General features: G+C 43.4%; 1 protein-coding gene and 1 long non-coding RNA gene across 6 annotated transcripts in view; one reads left to right on the top strand and one right to left on the bottom strand.

Annotated features, from left to right (window-relative positions):
• The window catches only part of LOC110087305 (zinc finger MYM-type protein 4), a 49,882-nt gene extending 47,510 nt beyond the window's left edge, over nucleotides 1-2,372 (bottom strand). For 3 of the 5 annotated variants that reach the window (XM_072980192.2, XM_072980191.2, XM_072980187.2), the window contains exon 1: nucleotides 1,841-2,372. The gene's annotated coding sequence lies outside the window, so the exon portion shown is untranslated. The remainder of the gene's footprint in view (nucleotides 1-1,840) is intronic. The other 2 variants (XM_072980190.2, XM_072980193.2) reach the window with 2 other exon arrangements.
• A 23-nt stretch (nucleotides 2,373-2,395) lies between these two features.
• On the top strand, nucleotides 2,396-12,942 carry LOC110087314 (uncharacterized). Its single transcript, XR_012081137.2, has 4 exons — nucleotides 2,396-3,195; nucleotides 3,478-3,547; nucleotides 10,958-11,103; nucleotides 12,074-12,942. It is a non-coding gene; the product is annotated as an uncharacterized LOC110087314 (long non-coding RNA).
• Nucleotides 12,943-13,341: the final 399 nt, after the last annotated feature.

Below are 13,341 nucleotides of genomic sequence, written 5' to 3' on the forward strand. Positions count from 1 at the left end.
ATCAAGGTTGTGCCTTTAGGCATAGGAATTATTGCAAAGCACTGTATTAAATGCTACACTGAAATAACGTGTTAATTCTACTTTCCGGTGATTGCAGAAGGTCAGTGCCTCAGTAGAGGTGAAATGGCAGCACCCAGTGTGGAAGCAATGTTGGAACAATGCATAGCACAGCAGTGCTGTGTACTCAACAGTGGCCAGTCTTCATCACCGACTTTGTAGAAATCAAACCATTTCTAATACAGCACAAAAAATATTCACAACCATTAGTGACTGCCAAGGGAAAAGCCATATACATCAGATAATGCAAAACAACAGTGCCTCATTGAAATACCTAGGAAACCCTATAAAACTGTCAGGAATCATTATTTAGGAAGTCTGGAAATGTATGCAACAGGCATCAAACATTTAGGAACAGCATGTGATTTTTCTAACTCCATGCTAAGCAAAATTCTTAGAAAACATTCTAGCGGCATCACTTAACTAGCTGGACCAAGTTTAAATATCAGATCTACAAAACTGAAAGCAGACCACCAACTCGTCATAAAGCTCCTATTCTTCCTATCCACTGCCTGGGATAAAGTGAAATTTTCAGTTACTTAACCAGTCACAATATAGAGCTTAGAAGCTTTGTTCTGTCCAGTGGACCATAGGTTTTTGGCTGTTCTTAAGCCTTCAACCATTTATGGATGGCAGAGGGGAAGAGGTAAAAAAAAACCCCAGTGGTGATCAGCCTTGATATCAAGGCATACTCTAACATATTCTGAACATGACCCAACTCTGTAAAACAACTTATTTCCCTATGAGAAGAGAGACATAGAACAAATTTTGAAAAATATGATTTTATCTATTCTAAATCTCTTGCATCACCAATACAACATCTCCACCAGGATTACATTAATTTCCCAATCATAATTCCCAATTGTAAGGCTCAAGCCACCATCCTGTTACCACAATTTCTTTTTCTAAATACAGAGATGCTCCAGCTTCTCAATCCAACCATGGAGTTTTATTTACATTCCTCTTTTTGTTTTTATACATACAAGAACTATCCCATCCTCTTATAGCAAGGAGAGTCTCATTTCTATGGTTTTCCACACGCAACCATACAAATCCAGAACCATGTTCTTGCAACACTTCCATAGATTTATTTTAAAGCATGTATTCATCACTTTTTGCCAGTTCTCTACATGATGCTTGTTATTGATAAGAGATCCCCTAAAAAGTTTCCCTCTTGGACACAAAGCCGTTCACAAGCCTTCCTTTGACCAATTCAAGGTATTTCCAAGTCCAACCAACCTTTCCAAATAATCTCTGACATCTCCATGCTCATTGTTTTTCAGAAGCAAATCCAGATAGGAGCCATGCCCCGCCAATTCTCCTCCATTCCATCCAATGTCAACCTATCTTACTGTTTTTAAGATCACACTTGCCTAATTCTTTTAAAAATATATCTGTATGCTTTCTGCTTTTAAATATCGTTTTTTTAAAACAACGTAAGCCGCCTTGGGTCCCTTTAAAGAGAAAGGTGGGGTAAAAACATTTAAAATAAATAATGAATACAAATTCTCAACTTCTTGACATTGCAACCAATGTTTCTCCCAGTTGAGTTGATGCTACTAAAGATGCCACCCCCAACTTTGCCCATCATCCCAATCCTTCCTCCCCAGTCAACCCACTGACTCCCAGTACACCCAATACCTTCCACCCCAGAAACCCCTCAACCCCTGAAACCCAATACCCTTCTTTAAGTGCCCCCATCCCAAGCCCCACCTGGCCCCGCCCACCGCCCCTCCACATGCCCCGCCCACCGCCCCTCCTCATGCCCCGCCCACTCACTCACTCTGGCGCGCGGCCCTGGCCCCTCCTCCTTGGCCGCCGCCATTTTGGGGGGGCACCGCCTCAGAGGAAAGAGGGGGGAGGGGGAGGCCTTCTCTTCCTCGCTCCCCCACCCCGGGGCTGACGTGAGAGAAGGAGGCGCGGGGGGTCCCCTAAACCTCGACAGAAGCCCCTCCGAGGTGAGGGTGGCGGGGAGGAAAGGCGGCGAGGAAGAAGCGCCTCCCTCAGAAGGTCGAGGGGGGTCCACCTCTCAGTGGGGGGGGGGGAGGAAGGAAGAAGCCCACCACCACACCTCCCTTGGAAAATAAGACGGCCCCCCTCAAGCAATGAGGCGACACCAAGGCGGGACCCCCCCCTTCCAGGCCGCGCGGAGCCCCTTAAAGCGGCAAAAGACCTGCCCAAGCAGCGAGGGGCGGGGAGAGCGGCACGGCGCATGCGCCCGGCGCAGGCGCGCTCCCACCGGCCCGCCGCTCGGCCGCTGCTTCTTTTTTTTTAACTCCCACTTTCATTCTCCTCCCCTTCCGCTTCCCCTCCCGTCTGCGCAGGCGCACTGAGGGGGCAGGGAGACCTGCCAAGCAGGGTCGTACTGGCGCCCTCTTAAAGGGCCAGGCGCCTCCATTTGGAGAGGGGGGGGAGGGACACCAGAGGGGAGGCCAGGATGGGATATAAATGGGGGGGGGGATGGTTTTTGAGGCGTGTGGGGAGCAAGACCCAAGGAGGGCTGCTTTTAAAAAAGGGTGGGGAGTTTTGGGGGCATGACACCCCCTCCAGACCTGGATTCATGGGTCAAGGTGTGCCATGCAGTGGCTTCCTCTGCATACCATTCATACTTAGCTACACATTTTATTTCACTTTTTTCATCCTTTCCCCCTCTAATTTAGCCCTTAGATGTGAGGGTTTTTTTAATTTTTTCTAATAGTGCCCAATAATGTGTCAACAAAAAAAATCATTCAAAAAAATCTGCTAAAAAAATAACAAATTTGTATCAAAACACAAAATATCCACCCTTGGCTCTCCACCAACCTTGGGACTCATTTACTTATTTGCTGTTCTTTATATTTCCCCTCATCTGTGTTTCTCTTTTGCAGGCTGCCCATAAAAATTGTCTATTATCTACGTATTTCGCCAGTTAAGACATTAAAAGAGACATAACAGAGGAGGAACAAGATCAAAAGCCATAATGCAAATGCAACATGGTTGAAAAAGGTCAAAGCCGTGTAGGACCAACATGATGGCTGTTTGAATCACGAGAAACAGGTTGAAAGCTACAAGCATGCCGTAAGAATTAAATAGCAGAGACTTGAAACGTGGGAGAACAGAAGAGTCTTACCTTGACGACAGGCAAAAACAATATTGGAGGTAGGTGAAATTCTCAAGGGAGAGTGTTCTAGTTAAGAAGTCCCTCTGGCTGGCAGATGTTTTCCCAGTTCCAGATGCAGGAAGCAGAATTTCATCAAATAACAAGGAGCCTCATGGGCTCTTCACACCTTCATTCCTTGTTATTTGATGAAATTAATCAGTAAGTCCTTTAGTGATCCAAATTGATCCAGATCAATTGGATCTTGATTTAGATCACGATCTAATGCATATAAATAAGACCAATGGGCAAATACATTCAGGTTATCTTATTCTCTTTACTAGAGGCTCGGCATCCTTGTGCCTTACTTGATCCTGGATGTAGCAACATTGCTGGATAGCTTAGCGGTTTAAGGTAAGAGGTTGGGGGTTCAATTCCCCACTGTGCCATTTTGACAGAGGGTGGACACAATGATCCACAGGGGCCCTTCCTGCTCTGAAATTCTATCATTATAAGCTGATATAAATAGCAATGTTGCACTGCATCTAAACCAACACCTCAGTTCCCTAACTTCATTCCTTCTTCTTGCCATCTATTTTATTTTCTCTGGAGCAATCTAATTTTCAATTCTTATTATGTGGCTAAAGTATCCCAGCCTTCTTTATTTTTGAAGTTATATAATTTCCTGGTTTATTATTATAAACATGCTAAAAAACCATATCTCCCTTTATGGGCCTACCTGGGTATTAAGACCAGGAGAAGGCCCCACCACCCTCACAGGTGCATTATGTGGGGACACAAGAGAGGTCTTTCTTTCTCTCTGGCTTTTCCCAGTCTCTGGAACTCCCTCCCACTGGAGGCCCTTCTGGCCCCATCTTTGCTGTCCTTCCGCAAGTTTTCTCCTTAGGCAGGCTTTCCTTTAAATCACTGGTTGACCAAAGGGACTTTTTTAAAAGGGTCATTTTAGTCTGTGTTTTACTGGTGTTTTTAACCTTGCTCTTATTATGAATTTTAATATATTTGTTTAATACTTTTTTTAAAAAATTGTAATAATCTCATTTGGTGTTTAACTTTGTTTTTCAATACTGTGAGCACCCTCTAGGGAGAAAGGCAGCATATAAATATTTTAAATAAATAAATAAAATAAAAATAGCAATTACTTGATGCTTAACTATTCCTTATCACATTCATTGATCACATTTCTGCTCATAGAGTGCCCAAAGCAATGTCACCAAAATGCTTTAGTTTTCTGCATTGAATGATGTCTTATTTTTATTCATTCATCTTAATACATATTCATTGGTTGCACTCCCAATTGGAAATCCAACAAAGTTGTAATAAACCTATAGCTATTGTTCTTTTCTAAGACAATCTGTGCTAAAGTCCACAACTTCATGCGACAGAGTCATACCAAAATACGTGGAGCACTCCTGAAACTCATTATAAGGAAGCTAGCTGCAGCAAACAATCTTTACATATTTTGCTTTTTATTGAACAGCTGTGTTCCAAATTGTCCATTCAACCATATTTCACAGTCCTTATATTTGTCAGCATGTTCCAAACTTTCTCTATGAATCTTTACCTGCATCTCTTGGGTTGGCTTGTTTTTTTTTTTTTACTGATTAATTTGCACCTGGGTTTGTTAAAGCTGCTCCAGAGGCATCTCCTGGGTGGTCTCAGACTGTCTAGTTCAGTGGTTCTCAAACTTGGGCCCCCAGATGTTCTTAGACTGCAACTCCCAGAAATCCTGGCCAGCACAGGAAGTGATGAAGGCTTCTGGGAATTGCAGAACAGGAACATCTAGGGGCCTTCATCACTAGTGGTGCTGGCCAAGAATATCTGGGGACCCAAAATTGGGAACCACTGGTCTAGTCCCAATTAAAACTCATACTAGAGATGGACATGAACCTTGGTTCGTAGGTTTGTGCTAGTTTGTCATCCCAGCACCACAAGTACCGCGCATTCCTTTTCCCCACCCTCTGGCTGGATTCTCCACTCATCTGCCAGCCTGTGTTGCTCTTCTCCTCCTCTTTGGGCATATGTCCAGTCCCAGCAGGAGCGCTTGCTTCCCTTCTCTGCCTCCTCAGAGGCAGCTTTGCAGGAATGCCTGCCCCGCCTCGTTGTCTGAGTGGCCAGCTGCCAGAGGAGGCAAAGAAGGGAAGCAGTTGCTCCTGCCGGCACCAGATTAATGCGTGAAGAGGAGAAGAGCAGTGCACACCAACTGGTGAGTGGAGGATCTAGCCGGGAGTGGAGGAAGAGAATGTACAGCACCTATGGAGCTGGGCTGATCAACCAGCATGAACCTCCGAACCGAAGTTCATGTCCATCTCTAACTTGTACTATTGTGTTTTCTCCAGCTTCAGCAATTCTGCCTTAGCAAGTATTCATACTCAGGTGGGATCGTAGGATCAAAATTTAGCAACTGAAAGATGACACATACCAGGCAAAACCCAAAGAAGCAAAAGAGAGATGAAAAAAAGACAAAAAGTGGCACCTTAAAGGCTAACTATTATAGTCATCCATCACATATTAAAGCTGTATGAGCAAACTATAGATCTGCTTACCCATAGAACACTGTACATGCAACTACATAAGGTCAGTAAATGTGAGAAGGTATTGCATATACTGTAACATTCTGGGGTTTGAAATGAGTTAGCCATGTTTCAGTATGTGTAGAGATGTAAAATTTCCAAAAATTTCCATTTCCCCCTGGGAAAAAAACCCAGAGGAAATGTGTTTTCCGGGGGGGGGGGGAATGGAAATTTCCTTTTCTCAGTCGATTCAGTCTAGACAATTTTTACATACGTATAGTTTTTATGGGACAGAAAAAAGACATTTTCCTTAGCATCTTTTTTTCTGTTTTTTTCCTCCCAGAATTTTTTTCCGGAAATTTTACAATTTTACATCTCTATGTGTAACGCAAAGTTGTCGCCATCCACATTATATGGGATGAACTGAATGAAGGTATTTGAGGAGGCTCTAACCTCGTCTCATACGATATCTTCAGTATCATACAAGAAAATCCATATTTTTTGTATTTAGAAAACTCTAGGAAGGATTCCCACCAGTCAAAATCAGTTTGATAGCCCGTAATTATTTATTAAAATCCTCCAAATATTTTCCCCAACAGAATACAAGGCTAGTTAAATCTTCTCCGCCACCATGATTTATATTTAGTTCCCAAGCTCTGGATGTGACTTCCACGTCTTGGTGCGTGCAAATGGACAATAGGTTTTAACATTTACACAATGCTCAACTTGCTTTCCTTTACTGATAAAATCAACGTAGCTTGTACAGAAGCCACAGGGACGAGGAAGCGAATAACACCTTACACAATAGGCAATATTTTGTTTCTCCAAGTGGTAAACTTTTGCTGATCGAGGCTTGGGATTGTGTTCCAAATGTAACAGATGGAAGGCTTGCGGAGAGAGGCTAGGTCGGAAAGCGGGCAGAAAGAGCAATCTGTTCAACCATGCGTTGCATCTTTCCATTTCCTAGGGGAGGGAGGAGGGGAACTCAGGCAACAGAGAGAGAGAGAGAATGAGAGAGAGAAAATGTGTGGGAGGGGAGGCAGGAAGACAACCAGGCTGCAGAGGGGAGATTAACATTTCCATGCCATTAATGATCTCATCAAGATGGACTCTGCAGGGAGGCGCCGAGGACAGTAGACTCGGAGCTGAACGGAGGCCTCGATCTGCCCTGTGCTTTTTCAGAAATTGTGCAAGTTTTTCCCCCCATTGCCACCCCAGTTGTTTAGTCATGTCTGACTCTTCATGACCCCATGGACCAGTGCACGCCAGGCCCTCCTGTCTTCCACTGCCTCCCAGAGAGTTGGGTCACAGTCATGTTGGTATCTTCGATGACACTCTCCAACCATCTCATCCTCTGCCGTCACCTTCTCCTCTTGCCTTCACTCTTTCCCAACATCATGGTCTTTTCTCACCAGATGGCCATACTCTGGCCACCCCAGAATATGCTGCTAAGCAAAGTCTTGAACCCAGGTCTCTTGAGTACTCATCTGTGTCTCTACATCCCGCATGCCTTGCTTATTTATTGGTGAAAAGAAAGCTTCCATCCTGTTTGCTGTCCAGATACAACTTTAGCAGCCTTGATTCTTGAAGGCCATGTTCTTTTAAGCAGCAATAGTCATGGCATTTTACTCGATTCTTGCCCTCCCCTTCAAATTGTCCAGAGGTGGCCTGCTCCCCACCAGCACATGGGCTGATTAAACTGACACTTCATTTCATGGTATCCTATATATATATATATATAGGATAATGGTTCCCCCCCCATGCCTTTCTTTGGTGCCCTAAAAGACCCCCAAAAGATCCTCAGACTCTTCATCCAATGGGACAATGTCAAAATTCATCCCGACTAAATGTTGCAAACACGGGATCCAAAATTAAACTTTTAAATGGTGTTGCAGTGGGGAGAGTTGGAGAGGAGCATAGATTGTGGTGGCGCATGCCTTTCACCTCGAGGGACCACACATTGTCCACTCCACTCTAAAGTATAAGCCAGGATCAATCAGTCACTCTTGTCTGAATTTTCGTTGCCTCCTGCTGAAAAGACAGGCCTCCTGGTTTTGGCTAGGGGCAAAAGCACCAAGGACCGTAGCTATCCACGTCTCCAAAAAGCTGGAGATAAATTTTCAATGGGACACACAGGGAATCAATTAAAGCCAAATGATAAATAACCTAGTGGGTAGAAAAGTAGACAGAATCCTCAAAGCAGTTCCCGTAACTCTTTTCTAGTGCATCTAAAATTACAGCCTGCATCTCCTTGCGTCCTGGAACAAAATGGAGCACACATAAAATAGGTCACAATCCACGTGAAATCACCTCCTTTCTCATTCCATCCCTTTCTGAATAACGAGGGCAACCTCGAGACAGAATTTCCCTTTGGACTGTCCCTGTAGACTGTTCAGGCACCCCCTTTCTCCTAGCAATCGATGCGTGTTAGGGTTTCAACTCTTGCTGTCCTAAATGTGGCACATGCAGAGGCAGGCCGGCCCAGATTTGGGTTTAAAATTAACTTCCTCCTCCTCCTCCTCTTCCTTGCAAAACAGATCGGCAGCTGTTCCCTCACTCCTACGCCTTTTCCCTGATGGAGGCAGTCCAGGATGTGTCTACCAATGGGTGGGACAAAAAGGAGGAAACGGAGCTGAGAAAGGGTCTTATGTTTCATCCATGTCCTCCTCCTGCCTCCCCCTCCCCTGCCTTCACGCCTTTTACTGAACAGAAGGCCTGGCAGATTTCCTTGCGAACCAAGCCAGATCTCGATGCAAAAGAAGAAGCAGCTTCTTAATAGGTGTCTTTAAGTGTCAGATAGTAGGGCAGTGGTTTCTGAAACTCAGGATTCTTTCTTTTCTCCCCCCCCCCACTGCTTAAACTCACCCACATCTGTATATCTTGTGGAGGATTTAAAAGAAAATTTGGATTAATTTAATTCAGATTTTGCAGCAACTTAAAACTCCATGCTGGACTACGCGGCTCCTTTTTATTTCCATGGGATTCAGGTGTTATACATTTCAGGATGGCTGATGTCCACTTAAAAAAAAAAATCATCAACTTCTGGATGAGAATGATGGGAGTTAAAAGACCCAAACTCTCAGAATCCCAGATCACTGGGTATACTATGTCTGAGATATTGAAATACAAAATAATGATAAATAATAATAATGTTCTATCAAGTCAATTCGGACTCACGGCGATCCTTTCTCGGGTTTTCCAAGTAGACAGTAAGTCAGAAGTGGTTGGCCTGTCCCTTGTTTTGGGACTGTGCAGCTGGCCCAAGACCACCCAGGCTGGCTTTTATCCCAGGGAGTCACAGTGAAGAACTGAACTCCCAACCTCTGGCTTACTAAGCTATCCAGCCAACCTGAAATTAAAAATATCTTGAGGATTTTAGGTCGAATGGGACGTGGTGGCGCTGCGGGCTAAGCCGTGCTGCAGAGTCAGAAGACCAGCAGTCGTAAGATCAAATCCATGCGATGGAGTGAACGCCCGTCGCTTGTCCCAGCTCCCGCCAACCTAGCGGTTCGAAAGCATGTAAAAATGTGAGTAGATAAATAGGGACCACCTAGGTGGGAAGGTAACAGCGTTCCTGGTCTAGTCGCACTGGCCACGTGACCACAGAAGATTGTCTTCGGACAAAACGCTGGCTCTACGGCTTGGAAACGGGGATGAGCACCACCCCTAGAGTCGAACACGACTGGACGAAAATTGTCAAGGGAAACCTTTACCTTTAGGTTGAAAATTACTGCCTTAGAGTGATGGACATTTAACTCAGTACCTACAGCTCCCCCTCTTAAATAGAGGGAATTGCTCAGGATTTTGAAAATTCGTATTCTGAATGTGGCGGTTTGGAAACATCACGCTTTCCCTCCGAAAAGCGATCTGGCAATATATATGGATACAATTATGAAGGCTCTGCTTACTCTCCAGTTTGCAGGGAATAGTTTTGTGGTCAGTTTTAGAATAACCCTCTGCAAGTTATATGACATGACAATAGCGAAATTATCTGGAAATGAGAGTGGAATTTTAAACAAATTCCCAACCACTTTTCGGATGGGCAAAATCTCCCCGTAGTCATCTCACAGAGAGACAGTGATAGAACAGCCACAATATGCAGTGTAGAGTACTGTATTTCATATGTTTTAGACCTGTTTCTAAACGTTTTTACATCCAATCCTGAATGTATTGAGAATTATTTTTTTTAATTCTGTGTTTGATTATGTTAATCTGTTGAAAATCACAGTGGGAACTCTGCTGAGCCAAAAGGGGAAGTAACTCACTCGTGAATTTCCAGAATTCCCCAGTCAGAGTAGCTAAGTCAGCTGGAATGACCAGTCTGTCTACTTTCTCCCTGTCATTTGAAACACTGACCGCTCCAGATGGGAGAAATATAGATTTGACTATATCTTAAGCTATTTTTTTAAAAAAAACCCCAACCCTGCATTGGTGTGGAGCCCTAAACCATGGCTAGTGGGTTTCTGGGAGTTATACACGAAAAGAGTAATTTTACTGAAGAGATGCACCCTCAGACTATCCCCCCCCCAACTTTCTCCCAGTCCGCTGAATTGTGCCCTTCTTCATCTATTGACAGCATTTGCTGATGCTGATTAGTCGAACTGGTTCTGCTTTTAGAGAGAATTCAGGTCTTGGTTCATCCCCTTTGTACAGTAACTTGTCTTTCCCACAGTTTGCATGCAACACAGATATTTATTTAAATTATTGATATCTATCACCTTTCTCCCCATAGGGGACCCAAGGCAGCTCACAGCAGGTGAAATGAGAAACTTTAAAAAGCTGTATAACTGTCACAATAAAAAGAACAACAATTAAACATCCATTAAGTTTAAAACAATCAAGTAGAAAAGCAATTAAGAAACACTTTAAAACCTGCTAAGTTAAAAACCAGCATTCCTGAGAAAACGTACTGCTTAATTGAGCTATGAAATACGTCTGCGCTAAATCACTACATCAGTTTGATACCGCTTAAACTGTCACAGCTCCATCCTCTGAAACCCTGGGATTTATAGTTTCGTGAGGGATGTACAGTATTTTGCTAGAGAGTTCTCCCCACCGTAGTCCAGCAGAGAATTTTCAGGCGCTGTCACCAAACTATACATCCCAACATTGCATAGGACTGAGGGTCAGCTCATCAAGTCATATCAAACAGTTGTGATCTGCGTGGTCTAGACATGCTCATTATTGTTTTTTTGGGATGAGTATTCTTAATGAGAAAGGTGGGATACAAATATATATTGTGTGTGATTTTTTTGTGTGATCTATAAAGGTATCGCCCATTTTTCCCATTTAGATTCAATTTTGTTTGGACCACACGGCTGCCCTTTACTTAAATGAATAGGATGGGCCTCTCAAGCTAGTTCAACTCATACTCTGCTGAGTTTCATGGTGACGCACGCAGGGACCGACCTCATTTCACTTTCACCATACCTGCAAAGGGTGAGGCTTAACGGATGGATGGGGCTTGCTCTGGAGATATTTGAAAGAGCCTTTCCAGAGTGGTTTGGATTGCCCCAGCACAAAGAACGGGGAAAATCCTTGTTTCTTGCTGCTGTGCTTTGAGACACCTAGTGGTAGAAATGCTTGTGGTCACTGGCAAATGCACAACCTTGCCTTCAAAAACACCATCCATTTTGTTACAGCACCGCCATCAGACCGGTTCTGATGGTTCCCATTATCCTTCAGCGGTATTTTCTGTGTCCCCGTCCCCCCCGTAAGGTGGGAACATTCCTACCGCTTGGGGCGTATTGGGCAAGCCAGAGGCTTATGACAGTTTTGAGGAATCCAGCCCATTGCTTATCCACCATGTCCTTGCATGCAACTTTACCTCCGATCATGAGGCAAAAGAGGGCCTCACGATCTGAGGGCATATCCATGCTGTAAATGGCACTTCAGTTTAACTCTGACAGCTTCTGTCTTTTTTTAAAAAAAATCAACCAACAAGCAGTTGTTGTAATTTCAAAAAAAATGCAAAATTCTCAGCTTTAAACAAACCGAACAAATTTGCAACAACAAATTTGTTGTTTTGTCATTGTTTTCGAACTGTTCAGATCTTTTGCACTGTTCGGTGGCTAGAGTGGTCTTTTCAAAGAGGCAGTCCTGTGGCACCTTAAAGACTTTTTTCTCTTGGCATAAGTCTCCAGATAAAGGTTTCTGGGCAGAATTGGACATTTGCTGTATAAAATGTCTGCGTTATTTCAGGAATATGACCTCACCCCTTTAGAGGGAGCTAAGAGGACAGACAGAAACGACCCAAGACATTCCATATTTACAGACCCTTTGCTCTAAAAGTAGATTTTCTTATCTACTCTGATGAGCTCAGAGAAGGAGTTTGTGCCACGTAGTGTGTCATAGTTTTGTTTTTCCTGGAGCAGAAGAGTGATTATAGTTTTTCATGCCTCCCTTGCAGCTCCAACACAGAGAGGCCAGGCTATAAAGCTTCTCTGGGATGCCCAGGTCTTCATAGCTCCTCTGTCCTAGGAGGGAGAGATCCTGGCCATCCATACAGCAGATGCATCAATGGGGGCAATACCTGGTGGACACAGGAAGACTTTATGGCATGTGGGGACATTCACTGGTTTCCTTCTGTTACATTTCATCATACATTTGTATCAACCATCTCTAGACCAGTGTTTCAAACGATCCTAGCCAGAACTCCAATCAGCCGGAGTTGTGATGAAGACAGAAAGCCACGTGGTGCCTTAGAAGGCATATCATCTCTAGAGCAGTGGTTCCCAACATTGGGTCCTAGGTGTTCTTAGACTACATTTCCCAGAAACCCTTGCCAGCACAGCTAATGGTGAAAGCATCTGGGAGTTTTTGCCGCATTACTCATAATATATTATCTCTTGCAGCACATGTTACTTTTATTAAATTTCATTCCTTTGTTGTATTTATTTGGGGGGCAATTTATAAGACAATGAAATCAACTCGAAACATTGTGTCACAGCACTGAAAATGACCTTTAAAAATAAACATCTTTTGTTTCTGTATTTTGTCATATAATCTGATTTCTAAGATGATCTGTCTCATATTTTCGGCTTGTCTTCCTCTTGCTATTTGAGTTTTCCTATGCGATTATTCCATTATGGGTCTTGTTAAGAGTCCAAGTTGGTGCAGCATACTGTCCTGTAGGTCCATACCAGCAACAGACATTGATTGAAAATGGATCTTATTTTTTTCTAGGATTTAAAAACAACGACACAACCTCTGCCTCTGATTTAACATTCTCCGAATGCCTTTTCTTCCTCTCCCTTCCATTTCCAGAACAATACCCCAAGTTTTGCTTCATCACCATTTTATTTATAAGAGACCTGTGCAAATAGATACCTATATTTAGTTCATGTTGGACCGATGCACCTGTGAAAACAGATTGGACTGGAGGAGTGGTGGAGAAAGGGAAATCACGAGCAGACCTTTGGGTAGAGAGGGTGGCATATAAGTTGAATAAATAAATAAATAAATAAATAAATAAATAAATAAATAAATAAATAAATTCTGACCCGTCTGCATGTCTTGGAGCACAGTACTGTACCATTATTATTAATATATTAAATAATTATTTTCTTTTATATGCTATTCTGTTAAAGAAGACTCATTACACCTCCCCACCCCCAGCTGGGGATTCTAGGGGTTGTAGTCCAAGAAGTAACGTTTCCGTAACGGAGATGACAGACA

The sequence above is a fragment of the Pogona vitticeps genome, chromosome 9 (genome assembly GCF_051106095.1).
Source record: "Pogona vitticeps strain Pit_001003342236 chromosome 9, PviZW2.1, whole genome shotgun sequence".
Taxonomy (NCBI): domain Eukaryota; kingdom Metazoa; phylum Chordata; class Lepidosauria; order Squamata; family Agamidae; genus Pogona; species Pogona vitticeps.